Source organism: Hemitrygon akajei, unplaced genomic scaffold (genome assembly GCF_048418815.1).
Source record: "Hemitrygon akajei unplaced genomic scaffold, sHemAka1.3 Scf000058, whole genome shotgun sequence".
Taxonomy (NCBI): domain Eukaryota; kingdom Metazoa; phylum Chordata; class Chondrichthyes; order Myliobatiformes; family Dasyatidae; genus Hemitrygon; species Hemitrygon akajei.
In genome coordinates, this window is record NW_027331944.1 from 1,262,482 (window position 1) to 1,276,950 (window position 14,469).

Sequence of the window (14,469 nt, forward strand, 5' to 3'; positions counted from 1 at the left end):
TTGTGTTAATGTTCAATGTGATAAAATATCAGCGGATCCGCGGGTTTTCTGGTGATATTTGTCAGTGAGTGTTGTTGAAACATTAACCCCGGTCCCCTGTTACTGACACTGTTGTGTAATCTGTTCATTTCATCTTTATTCTCCCATCTGTTTCAGGCTGGTGGGGAATGAGTTCAGTTGGACCGGGGAGAAGGAACTGAGATCTCTGCAGGAACTCAGACCCGGACTGAGAGTGACCGAGTGAACATCTGAATGTGTGAACATCCCCGCCCGCGGGATGGGGACATTTGGCCGACTCCCCGCCCTCCCCTTTAACTCCCGCCCTTACCTTTAACGGCCGCGCGCCGGGGCTGATTCGCAACGGTTTTAACGGAACCGGCTCGGGCCCCGCGCTGTGTGCGTCGCTCGCAGCGGTCCCGCAGTGACGTGTTTCCGCCTGCTGTCCGGCGGGGCAGCTTCCGCCGGATGTGCGTGTGCGAGACTCCCCACGTGACACCCCGGGGAATTACCCGGACAGGAAGAGCCCGGGAGTCCGCGGCTCAGTCTGGGACACCGGAGTCCCGGGGTGGGGGGGATGATCCCGGGAGAGAATCCTTTTGCCCCCTTTGCTGAGGACGGTGCATTCGGCAGCCAGGCCGATATAATGATGTTAAATGGACAAATCCCTCGGCAGTGACCCTGGATCTGCAGCGATCCCGGACACGGCACTGAAGTGTGATTTTATAATCATCGGTTCCCCGATGCAGAGTGACGGTGAGAAACGGGACTGATTATTCAACCGGTGTGAGATTCAAAATTAAGATGTGCGTTTCTGAAAGAGTTCTGGGTTAAAGTCAGAGGACAAATGTGATTTAATTATGTCTGGGTTAAAGTCAGAGGACAAATGTGATTTAATTATGTCTGGGTAAAAGTCAGAGAACAAATGTGATTTAATTATGAATGCAGAAGCCCTGACAAGATTAACTGTTTGTGGAATCATTGAAGTCCTGAGATATGGACTATTGTTTTACAGAAATGTGTAAAAAAACAACTCCAAATATGGAATGGGAAAACACTGTGTACCTCCCGAGTCAGGGAGGGGAGGGGTAAGGAAGAAGGATAAAACCTGCTGCCCTGTAAGGTTCGGGGTTCCCTTCTCTGAGGGGGCCCAGCTCTGCAGAACTGTTAATAAACTTTGTTTCCTTGAATTTGTCTTGAAGCCATTATTCGGGAGCGTGGCTCGTTTCTGACAACTGGTCACTCCTTGTCGCCGGTCAGTTAATTGTGTGTGACTGTGAGCAGATTATTTATTCCCGCACGTTAGCAGCTCACACATTGTTTCATTTATATTTCTCATAAAAAATCAATAAACCACTATCTTCCTGACTTGTGTCGGACTCGAGTTTTATTTGAGGTTTCTGTTGCCCTCCACACCCTGTGCACTGCAACAGTGGGTCGGAGCTCCTCACACTGACACAGTAGCGTCTCAGCTCCAGGCTGAGGGAGGTCGGACAAGCAGAGACTAGGAGCCCAGGATCTCATCTCCACCAGATAAATAGATAGATACTTTATTCATCCCCATGGGGAAATTCAACATTTTTTCCAATGTCCCATACACTTATTGTAGCAAAACTAATTACATAAAAATAATTAACAGTAAACATATGATATGCATCTAAAATCACCCTCTCAAAAAGCATTAATAAATAGCTTTTAAAAAGTTCTTAAGTAGTTTACTTAATACATTGAGTCCTAATCCCGGCACTTTAACATATCCTACTCCTGGCGGTTGAATTGTAAAGCCGAATGGCATTGGGGAGTATTGATCTCTTCATCCTGTCTGAGGAGCATTGCATCGATAGCAACCTGTCGCTGAAACTGCTTCTCTGTCTCTGGATGGTGCTATGTAGAGGATGTTCAGGGTTTTCCATAATTGACCGTAGCCTACTCAGCGCCCTTCGCTCTGCTACCGATGTCATACTCTCCAGTTCTGTGCCCACGACAGAGCCCGCCTTCCTTACCAGCTTATTAAGACGTGAGGCGTCCCTCTTCTTAATGCTGCCTCCCCAACACGCCACCACAAAGAAGAGGGCGCTCTCCACAACTGACCTATAGAACATCTTCAGCATCTCACTACAAACATTGAATGACGCCAACCTTCTAAGGAAGTACAGTCGACTCTGTGCCCTCCTGCACAAGGCATCTGTGTTGGCAGTCCAGTCTAGCTTCTCGTCTAACTGCACTCCCAGATACTTGTAGGTCTTAACCTGCTCCACACATTCTCCATTAATGATCACTGGCTCCATATGAGGCCTAGGTCTCCTAAAGTCACCACCATCTCCTTGGTCTTGGTGATATTGAGACGCAGGTAGTTTGAGTTGCACCATATCACAAAGTCCTGTATCAGTTTCCTATACTCTTCCTCCTGTCCATTCCTGACACACCCCACTATGGCCGTGTCGTCAGCGAACTTCTGCACATGGCAGGACTCCGAGTTATATTGGAAGTCTGATGTGTACAGGGTGAACAGGACCGGAGAGAGCACGGTCCCCTGCGGCGCTCCTGTGCTGCTGACCACCGTGTCAGACCTACAGTCTCCCAACCGCACATACTGAGGTCTATCTGTCAAGTAGTCCATGTTAATGGGTTTCACGGCCTCACATCAGACCTCCCGGCTCCGGACCTGCTTCAATACTCACCGAAAGGAAACTCTTGGTGTCGCCCCGCAGAGAATGATCCGTCCCCGGCTCCCCGCCCCAAGGGGCGAGGGTGAGGACCCCCTCCCGATCCCGCTTCAACAAAGAACGAAAAACACCACCACCCTTCCCGGACTGAGCATGCGCGATGTCGTCAGCTCGTCGCCGGGTAAGTGGGCGGGGCCTCGGAACGAAGCTGCTGATCCATGGCTCTCCTGTGCTTTCAACCCCAGTGTTACCCCCCTCCCGCCATCCCCAACTCAATTTGACAGAATTAGAGAAAATGTATCAATTTTGATTCCTTTCAATGAGGCTGGTGACATGACTTCTATTATTCTTTATGTAAATAAGTGCCATTGGGCATCACCCCTGAATGGACTTGTTCCACCATCCTCGTGTTAAGACTCTTCCATCTGAGTAGCTCGCCCACCTCTTCCATTTTCAAACACATCACCCTGAAAGTCTTCTGTATACAAAGGAATCAATGTTCCACTCTACGAAACTAGTCCTTGGAATGTAACAGTTGGTCCAGATGTGATCTGATTCAAACAAATTATCATTTTGTTTGCTCAATCCTCTTAACCTTCTGTTACTGAAATCTAACTTGCTTACTCTGTTTCATAGTTTTGACAAAGGACATGGACATTAACTCCAATTCTCCTTGCAACACGGAAAATGCTGGAGGAATTCAGTGGGTCAATTAACATCATAGAGGGAAACAGACAGTCGATGCTTCAGGTCGAGACCCTTCAGCCTTTAAATTTCTGCAGCACTAAGGATGCTTTACAGAATACCTTTCTAGGCAAAATTAATGTTTATCTGGATAGTCAGCTTACCCTGTGATTTCCTCATCTCCTTTGTAGCTAAAGCACGACTCCCATGCTGAATGCTGCTTACATCAGTGGTCACATTGTTAACCCTCAGCTCTTGCCCCAGCGACTTCCGACCATAAGCGTTTTCACCAAGTCCTCCATTGACATCGTCTCTGCCTGTAAAGAAAATCACATTGCTCAGATAAGAAAAAAAGCAGCAACCTTCTTTCTACTGATTCTTGCCATTAAAATTATAGTTGTGCCAAATTGAGACGTACAATACAGCACTCGAAAACTATTCAATTGAACATTAACCTTATGGCTTGTAAATCAATCCCACTACCATTCTGGGAGAGAAAAGTATATCTGCACACATTGGAGTATGTTTTTTCCCTAAGAAAGGGATACTCATTGCTGGCACCAGGAACTGTTGACTATCTGTAAAACTGCTTTCTAAAAGGAACTATCCTTAACAAAGAAGCTTCTGCTATAAACAATTTAAAAAAAAAATACCAGATTTTTAATTCTTCTTTCAGGCCTTCAAGCAAATACTGTTAGCTCTTGAATTGAAAGTATTGGAACATAGATCAATACAGCACAGTACAGGCCGCAATGTTATGCAATCCTTTTAACCCAATCCAAGATCAATCTAACCCTTCTTTCTCACATAGCACTCCAGTTTTCTTTTATCCATGTGCCTATGCACATGAATGTCTTAAATGTCCTGAATGTATCAGCCTCCATCATCATCCTCAGCAGTGTGTTCTGCGCACTGAGCACCGTGTTAAATTAAAAAAGGCGCTGGCTGTCCACTATCTCTGCCCTTTATCTTACACACCTATCAAATTGCATTTCGTCCTCCTTCGCCCCATACAGAAAAGCCTTAGCTTACCAAACCTTTCCTCATTAGACATGCTCCAATCCAGGCAGCATCCTGGTAAATCTCCTCTGCATCCTCCCTTAAGGCTTCCACATCCTTCTAATGATAAGGTGACGGGTCTGAACACAAGACTCCAAGTGAAGTCTAAATAGTTTTACAGAGCTGCAGCGTCACGGCTCTTGAACTCAAATCACCCGGCTGATGAAGGCCAACACACCATATGCCTCCTTATTAACCTTATCAACTTGTGTGGCAACTTGAAGGGATCTATAGATGCGGACCACAAGATCCTTCTTTCCTCTACGCTGTCAAGAATCCCGGTAATACAGATTCAACTTTGTATCACTTCACACTTGGCAAGGATGAATTCCAGCTTCAATTCCACCTGCCATCTCTCAGCCCATCTGTACATCCTATCAGTGCCCATTGTACTTTATGACGAGCTTCTACACCATCTACAACATTATCAACCCTTGTTATCAAACTTACTAACCCACCCTTCAACTTTGACATCCAAGTTGTTTATAAAGATTACAAAAGAGCTGGGGTCCCAGAATAGATCCCTGTGGAAGGCCTCTAGTCACAGACCTCCAGGCAGAATACACTCTGTGTATTACCATCCTCTGTCTTCCATGGGCAAGCTAATTCTGCATACATGCAAAGCTTCCCTGGATCCCATGCCTACTGATTTTCTGACCTAACATTGGAAAGCTTATTGAATGCCTTACTGAAATCCATATGCACAATTACTGCCCCATCTTCAGTTTGTAACTTCCACAAAGCAGTAAATCAAGCTCGTGATTTCCAACCTGCTTCACTCAAAACTATGCTGATTATCCCTAATCAGCCTGTCCTCCTCCAAATGCTCACAAATCCTGTCTCTAAGAATCCTCCCCCCATTAGTTTGCCCAGTACTGACGCAAGTCTCACTGGTCTGCAATTCCCAGGGTAATCCTTATTACCTTTCCTGAAGAAAAGGAAACATTTGCCACCCTCTGGTACAACTTCTAGTACTACGCCAGTGGCCGAGGATGCAAAGATCACTGCCAGTGATATGAATCTCCTCTTTCACTCCCATAGTAACTTGTGGTACAATCTATCCAGCCCCAGAGACTTACCTACCCTGATATTTTTTTTTAAAGTTCCAAGACATCTTCTTTCTTAACCTTCATATGTTCCAGCACATTGAACTGTTCCTCACTGACTTCACATTTATCAAGATTCCCCTCACTGAAGCAAAATACTTAATGACCTCCCCCAACTCCTCTGACTCCAGCATGTTTCTTCGCTCTTCCCTGATCAGTCCTGCCGTCACTCTAGCCATCCTCTTTTTCATATACTTGTAAAACATGGGGTTTTACCATAAGACACGGGTGTAGAATTAAGCTATATGGCCCATCGAGCCTGCTCCGCCATTCAATCCTGGCTGATCCTTTTATTTCTCCTCTACTCCGCCCCACTCCCCAGCCTTCTCCCCGTAACCTTTGATGCCTTGTACACCCAACAACCTGGCCTCCACAGCTGCTTGTGGTAATAAGTTCCACAAATTCACCACCCTCTGGCTAAAGAAATTTCTCTGAATCTCGGTTTTAAATGGATCCCCAGCTATCTTGAGGCTGCGTCCTCTTGTCCTTGACTTCATCATTGTAAACATCCTTTCCACATCTACTCTGTCAAGGTCTTTCAACATTCAATGAGATCCCCCCCCCACCCTTCTAAATTCCAGCAAGTACAGACCCAGAGCCATCAAACGTTCCTTGTACAATAACCCCTTCATTCCTGGAATCACCTTTGTGAACCTCCTCTGAACCTCTCTAATGCCAGTACATCTTTTCTTAAATGAGCCCAAAACTGTTCATATTACTCAAGATAAGGCCTCACCAGTGCCTTATAAAGCTTCAGCATCACATCCCTGCTCATGTTCTAGACCTATTGAAATGAATGCTAACATTGCATTTGCCTTTCTCACCACCGACTACCTGCAAGTTAACCTTTAGGGTGCTCTGTACAAGGACTCCCAAATCCCTTTGCATCTCAGATGGTTGGATTTTCTCCCCATTTAGAAAACACTCTGCACATTTATTTCCTCTACCAAAGTGCATGACCAGGTGCAACACGTCACTTTTGTACAGGTCATAACTCCCCCAGAATAGATCCCAATGATCCAAGAATCTTAACCCTGCCCCCTGAACCAGCTTCTCAGCCATGAATTTATCTGGCAAATCATCCAGTTTCTATGCTCGCTGGCACGTGGCACAGGCAGCAATTCAGAAATTACTGCCCTGGAAGTCCTGCCTCTCAGCTTTTCACCTAGCTCTCTAAATTCTCTTTTCAGGACCTCTTTGCTTTTCCTTCCTACGTCATTGGTACCTATAAATACCGAGACATCTGGCTGCTCTCCCTCCCTTTCCAAATGACACAATGTGAGTCATCCCTGACTCTGGCACCTGGGAGGCAACGTACCATTACAGTGTCCCGTTCACGTTCAGAGAATCTCTTGCCTATTCTCCTGACTACTGACACTCTCCCACGTCACCACCACTCCTCTCTTCTCCCTCTTTCCCTTCTGCACCACAGATCTATGCTCAGTGCTAGCAGTCTGGTTTCTGTGGCATTCCCCTTGGAGGTCATACCCCACAACAGTATCCAAAGTGTGTTACTCATTGAGAGGAATGGCCACAGGGGTGCTCGGCGCTAACTGCCTATTCACTTTTCCATTTCTCCTGATAGTCACCCAACTACTTGCCTTCTGCAACTTTGGAATGACCACTTCCCTGCAAATCTGATCGATTATCTTCTCACTCTCCCATACAAGCAAGTCATCCAGCTGCTGTTCCAGATCCCTAGCATGGTCTTCAAGGAGCTGCAGCTGGATGCACTTCATGCAGAAGTAGCTCCTTGGGAGATCGAGTCTCTCAGGACTCCAACACCTAACAGGAACACACAACAGCCATTTATTACACTATGTACAGTGAGGGGAAAAAAGGGAACCTTAACAGAAGCTTACCCAGAGCCAACGCCTCTTTCGAGCTGGTCTTTCCTTAATCCTAAGCCTTCAAGTCCCCTCCTAGCACTGTTAAATCACTTCTTGAGCTCTTTCTTAGCTACCTTAACTGATCTTTGTTTTCTAAACCTCAAGTACTCTTCCTTCTTCCTTGACTAAATGCTCCATTTCTCTTGTCAACCATGATTCTTTCATATTATCATCCTTTACCTGCCTCATAAGGACAAACCTATCTAGAACCCTACGCAAGTGCTCCCTAAAAAATATTCAGATTTTCAATATACATTTGCTTGAGAACATCTGTTCTCAATTTATGCTCTCAAGTACCTGCTTAATACCATTGTAATCAACCCTCCCCCATGAAATACTTTCCCATACTGTCTGCTCCTATTCTTGTCCAAGGCCAGCTAAAGGTCATAGAGCTGTGATCACTCCTGAAATCCTCACCCATCAAGAGAGTCGTCACCTGACCAGGTTCACTGCCTAGTCTAGATCCAGTATGGCCTCTCCTCTAGTTGGCCTGTCCACATATCACAACACTTTCCTGGGCATACCCAACAAATTCTGCCCCTCCTACATCTCTTACAACAGAAGTGCCAATCAAAATGAGGGAATCTGATTTCTCCCACGACTTTTCCCTGTTAATTTTATATCTTTCTAAAATTTGCCTACCAACCTGCTCCTTAGTGTCTACTGGGGGACCTATGGAATACTTGCAAAAGGATGATTGCTCCATTCCTGGTTCTGTTACCCACACAGACTCTGTAGATGATGCCTCGTGTCGCTCTCCCTTTATGTAGCTATGATATTTTCCCTCATTTGAAGTGTTCTCCCCAACTTCAATTCCCTCCCTCCCTGTCCTTTTTGACCCCAGAAAACGTGTTCTGAGAGGTTGGTGACCAAACATACCAATCGCTGCCTAAGCAGTGACTTAGATCCATTCTAATTTACCTTTCACCACCACAGGTCCATAGCAGAAGCCATTTCATTAGCTCTTCACTTACTACAGTTTTGCATTCAATACTATTAACCCCTCAAAACAAATCAATTTGCTTCAAGACCTAGGCCTCAACACCTACTTGTGCAACTGTTTATTATTTACTGTAATGCCAGTACTGTTTTTGTGCACTTTATGCAGTCCAGTGTAGGTCTGTAGTCTAGTATAGCTTTCTCTGTGTTTTTTTTATTTACGTAGTTCAGTCTAGTTTTTTGTACTGTGTCATGTAAACCATGGTCCTGAAAAACGTTGTCTCATTTTTACTATGCACTGTACCAGCATTTATGGTTGAAATGACAATAAAAGTTGACTTGACTTGAATCGAATCCTCAATTTCCTCACTTGCAGACCCTAGTCAGTTCAGATTGGCAACATCTCCTCCACAATCACCATCAACACTGGTGCACTTCAAGGCTGTATGATTAGTTCCCTGCCCTACTCACTTTATACTGGGAGGCCAAGCAAAGCTTCAATGCCAGATTTAAGTTTGCTGATGACACCACTGTCCTTGGGCAAAGCAGCATATAGGAGGGAGATTAGACACAGCTGACTGGTGCCCACAACAACAACTCTCATTCAACGTCAGCAAGACCAGGGAGCCGAGGAAACCGATGTCCAAGAGCCTGTCCTCATTGGAGGATCAGAGGTGAAGAGGGTCAGCAACTTCAAATTCCTTAGTGTTATCATTTCAGAGGATCTGTTCTGGGTCCAGCATAGCATGCAGTGCCATTACAAAGTACAAAGAAATGCCTCCACTTCCTTAGAAGTTTGCAAAGATTTGGTATCTAAAACTTTGAAAAACTCCAATAGATGTGAGGTGAAGAGTATATTGACTGGTTGCATCAAGACCTAGAATGGAAACACCAATGTACAGAAAAAGCCTACCAGAAGTAGTGGATACCTTGAACCTGCCTGTCCAGGTGGACCCATTGTCTCAGATTGCTCCTGCCCCACAGAACTCATTTCTGCATACCTTGATACCTTGAACCTGCCTGTCCAGGTAGACCCATTGTCTGAGATTGCTCCTGCCCCACCTAACTCATTTCTGCATACCTTGATACCTTGAACCTGCCTGTCCAGGTGGACCCATTGTCTGAGATTGCTCCTGCCCCACCCAACTCATTTCTGCATACCTTGATACCTTGAACCTGCCTGTCCAGGTGGACCCATTGTCTCAGGTTGCTCCTGCCCCACCCAACTCATTTCTGCTTACCTTGATACCTTGAACCTGCCTGTCCAGGTGGACCCATTTCTCAGATTGCTCCTGCCCCACATAACTCATTTCTGCATACCTTGATACCTTGAACCTGCCTGTCCAGGTGGACCCATTGTCTCAGATTGCTCCTGCCCCACAGAACTCACTACTGCATACCTTGATACCTTGAACCTGCCTGTCCAGGTAGACCCATTGTCTCAGATTGCTCCTGCTCCACCAAGCATGCGCGTCACCAGGTAAGTGGGCAGATATATATCCACCCAACTCATTTCTGCATACCTTGATACTGTCTTATCCCCCCCTTGTTCAATCCCTTCCCACCTATGTCCGTGACACTTCTCACGCTTTGAATTTTTTCAATGGTTTTAAGTTCCCTCGCCCCCTCCGCCTCATTTTCTCCATGGACGTTCAGTCCCTATATACCTCCACCCCCGACCAGGAAGGTCTCAAAGCTCTCCGCTTCTTTTTGGATTCCAGTCCTAAACAATTCCCCTCTACAACCATTCTCCTCCGTCTAGCGGAATTAGTTCTTACTCTCAATAATTTATCCTTTGTCTCCTCCCACTTCCTCCAAACCAAGGGTGTAGCCATGGGCACCCGCCTGGGTCCCAGCTATGCCTGCCTTTTTGTTGGTTATGTGGAACAGTCCATGTTCCAAGTCTATACGGGTATCCATCCCCCTCTTTTCCTTCGCTACATCGACAACTGCATTGTGTCTGCCTCCTGCACGCATGCTGAGCTCGTTGACTTCATTAACTTTGCCTCCAACTTTCACCCTGCCCTCAAATTTACCTGGTCCATTTCCGACACCTCCCTCCCCTTTCTTGATCTTTCTGTCTCCATCTCTGGAGATGGCTTATCTACTGATATCTACTATAAGCCTACAGACTCTCACAGCTACCTGGACTATTATTCTTCTCACCCTGTCTCTTGCAAAAATGCTATCCCCTTTTCGCAATTCCTCCGTCTCCGCCGCATCTGCTCTCAGGATGAGGCTTTTCATTCCAGGACGAAGAAGATGTCTTCCTTTTTTAAACAAAGGGGCTCTGACGGTGGTGTCAGAAAAGAGGATGCTGTCCAAGTTGCATGCCATCTTGGACAATGACTCCCATCCACTCCATAATGTAATGGTTAGGCACAGGAGTACATTCAGCCAGAGACTTATTCCACCGAGATGTAACACTGAGCATCATAGGAAGTCATTCCTGCCTGTGGCCATCAAACTTTACAACTCCTCCCTCAGAGTGTCAGACACCCTGAGCCAATAGGCGGGCCCTGGACTTATTTCCACTGGGCATGATTAACTTATTATTATTTATGGGTTTATATTGCAATATTTCTTCACTATTCTTGGTGGTGCGTCTGTAACGAAACCCAGTGTCCCTCGGGGTCAATAAAGTATGTCTGTCTGTCATCACCTCTGCTCTGAAACGCATCTCTCCCATTTCCCGCACATCTGTCCTCACCCCATCTGCCCACCACCCGACTCAGGATAGGGTTCCCCTTGTCCTCACCTACCACCCCACCAGCCTCCGGGTCCAACGTATAATTCTCCGTAACTTCCGCCACCTCCGACGGGATCCCACTACCAAGCACATCTTTCCCTCCACATTCCCTTTCTGCTTTCCGCAGGGATCGCTCCCTATGCGACTCCCTTGTCCCCCCATCCCTCCCCACCGATCTCCCTCCTGGCACTTATCCTTGTAAGCAGAACAAGTGCTACACCTGCCCTTACACTTCCTTCCTCACCACCATTCAGGGCCCCAGACAGTCCTTCCAGGTGAGGCGACACTTCACCTGTGAGTCGGCTGGTGTGGTATACTGCGTCCGGTGCTCCCGGTGTGGCCTTTGGTGAGACCCGACGCAGACTGGGAGACCATTTCGCTGAACACCTACGCTCGGTCTGCCAGGGAAAGCAGGATCTCCCAGTGGCCACACATTTTAATTCCACGTCCCATTCCCATTCTGATATGTCAATCCATGGCCTCCTCTACTGTCAAGATGAAGCCACACTCAGGTTGGAGGAACAATAACATATACCGGCTGGGTAGCCTCCAACCTGATGGCATGAACATTGACTTCTCTAACTTCAGTTAATGACCCTCCTCCCCTTCTTACCCCATCCCTGATATATTTAGTTTTTTTTTCCCACCCTCCTCCTTCTTTTCTCTCTTTCTGCCCGTCACTCTACCCGTTCTCCATCTCCCTCTGGTGCCCCCCCTCCCTCTTTCTTTCTCCCGAGGCCTCCCATCCCATGATCCTTTCCCTTCTCCAGCTCTGTATCCCTTTTGCCAATCACCTTATAGCTCTCAGCTTCACCCCACCCCCTCTGGTCTTCTTCTATCATTTCGCATTTCCCCCTCCCCTCGTACTTTCAAATCTCTTACTATATTTCCTTTCAGTTAGTCCTGACGAAGGGTCTCGGCCCGAAACGTCGACAGAGCTTCTCCCTGGAGATGCTGCCTGGCCTGCCGTTTTCCGCCAGCATTCTGTGTGTGCTGCAGATGCTGCGGATCCGCGGTAAAACGGGATCACGTGACGGGTGGAGGGTCCCCCACGTGACCCGGTGACTCCACTCCTCGCCCCTCACACGCTGCCCGACCTCCCCACCGCATCTCCCGCATTATTCCATGTTTACACCGGGTACATGTTTAACATTTTCCCTCCGTATATTCCCGTCCCATCCCTCCACCTCCCTGGGTCACTGTTACGGGTTCGAATCCCGTTCCGATCCGACCGACATTTTAGATCCAGAACAGAATTGTGCAGGTTTCATGTAAATCAGTCTATGTTTATAAACACTAATTTCTATTCACATTCCTCCTGCCTCACTGGACAGGAACACTGAAACATCAAGTGAGAAACAGCAGGAGGTGGCCATTCCGCCCCTCTAACTATCAACAAGATGGCGGCTGCTCTCCCATCTCGGCCACATGTTTCTGCCGGATCCTCATTTCCTCCATCCCTTCGGTCCCCACACATCTGCCGGCCTCTGTTTTACGTGGGGACGATCACCGAGTATTCACCGCCCTCTGTGGTGGGGATTTACAGACATTCAACACCCTCGGAGTGGAGGCATTTCCCCTCATCTCAGTCCCGGACCGTCCACTCCTGTTTCAGAGACTGGGATCCCTGGTTCAGCCGGTAATGATGTTGTGAATTTCAATGTGTTCACCTCTCAGTCCCCGATTCTCTAAATGAAAGGGTTATCGCATTTGATCTTTCTTCATATGATGACCCCACCACTCCAGGGATCAGTCTGGTGAATCTTCATCGCACTCCCTATAACAAATACTCTCTTTGTTCATCCTCTATGGAATTAATTTCCACCATCTGCAGCCCCGTGTTGCCCCGACCACTCACCTCCCACCCCTGTCACTGTTTCCACCTCCCCACCTCCCCACTCACCTGGATCCATCTCTCTCTCCCCAGCTCTTGCCCCATCCCCACCCCTCACCTCTTTCCTCGGACTATTGCCCGTCCACTCTCAGTCCAGAGGGAGGGTCTCGGCCCGAAGTGTTGACGGTCCATTTCCCTCCACAGATGCTGCCCGACCCTCCGGCAGTTTGTCCTTTGGTCTGTATAACCCAGGTTAGTGTGGGGATCGGGATTTTACACCATATTCCAGGTACAATCCCAACAAAACACAAATAATTGTCACTCTGCCCGACCCTCCCGCAGTTTGTCCTTTGGTCTGTATAACCCGTGTTAGTGTGGGGATCGGGATTTTACACCATATTCCAGGTACAATCCCAACAAAACACAAATAATTGTCACTCTGCCCCGACCCTCCGGCAGTTTGTCCTTTGGTCTGTATAACCCGTGTTAGTGTGGGGATCGGGGTTTTACACCATATTCCAGGTACAATCCCAACAAAACACAAATAATTGTCACTCTGCCCCGACCCTCCGGCAGTTTGTCCTTTGGTCTGTATAACCCGTGTTAGTGTTGGGATCGGGATTTTACACCATATTCCAGGTACAATCACAACAAAACACAAATAATTGTCACTCTACCCGACCCTCCGGCAGTTTGTCCTTTGGTCTGTATAACCTGTGTTAGTGTGGGGATCGGGATTTTACACCATATTCCAGGTACAATCCCAACAAAACACAAATAATTGTCACTCTGCCCCGACCCTCCGGCAGTTTGTCCTTTGGTCTCTATAACCCGTGTTAGTGTGGGGATCGGGATTTTACACCATATTCAAGGTACAATCCCAACAAAACACAAATAATTGTCACTCTGCCCCGACCCTCCTGCAGTTTGTCCTTTGGTCTCTATAACCCGTGTTAGTGTGGGGATCGGGATTTTACCCCATATTCCAGGTACAATCCCAACAAAGCACAAATAATTGTCACCCTGCCCCGACCCTCCGGCAGATTGTCCTTTGGTCTGTATAAGCCGTGTTAGTGTGGGGATCAGGATTTTACACCATATTCCAGGTACAATCCCAACGAAACACAAATAATTGTCACTCTGCCCCGACCCTCCGGCAGTTTGTCCTTTGGTCTGTATAACCCGTGTTAGTGTTGGGATCGGGATTTTACACCATATTCCAGGTACAATCACAACAAAACACAAATAATTGTCACTCTACCCGACCCTCCGGCAGTTTGTCCTTTGGTCTGTATAACCTGTGTTAGTGTGGGGATCGGGATTTTACACCATATTCCAGGTACAATCCCAACAAAACACAAATAATTGTCACTCTGCCCCGACCCTCCGGCAGTTTGTCCTTTGGTCTGTATAACCCGTATTAGTGTGCGGATCGGGATTTTACACCATATTCCAGGTACAATCCCAACGAAACACAAATAATTGTCTCTCTGCCCGGACCCTCCGGCAGTTTGTCCTTTGGTCTGTATAACCCGTATTAGTGTTG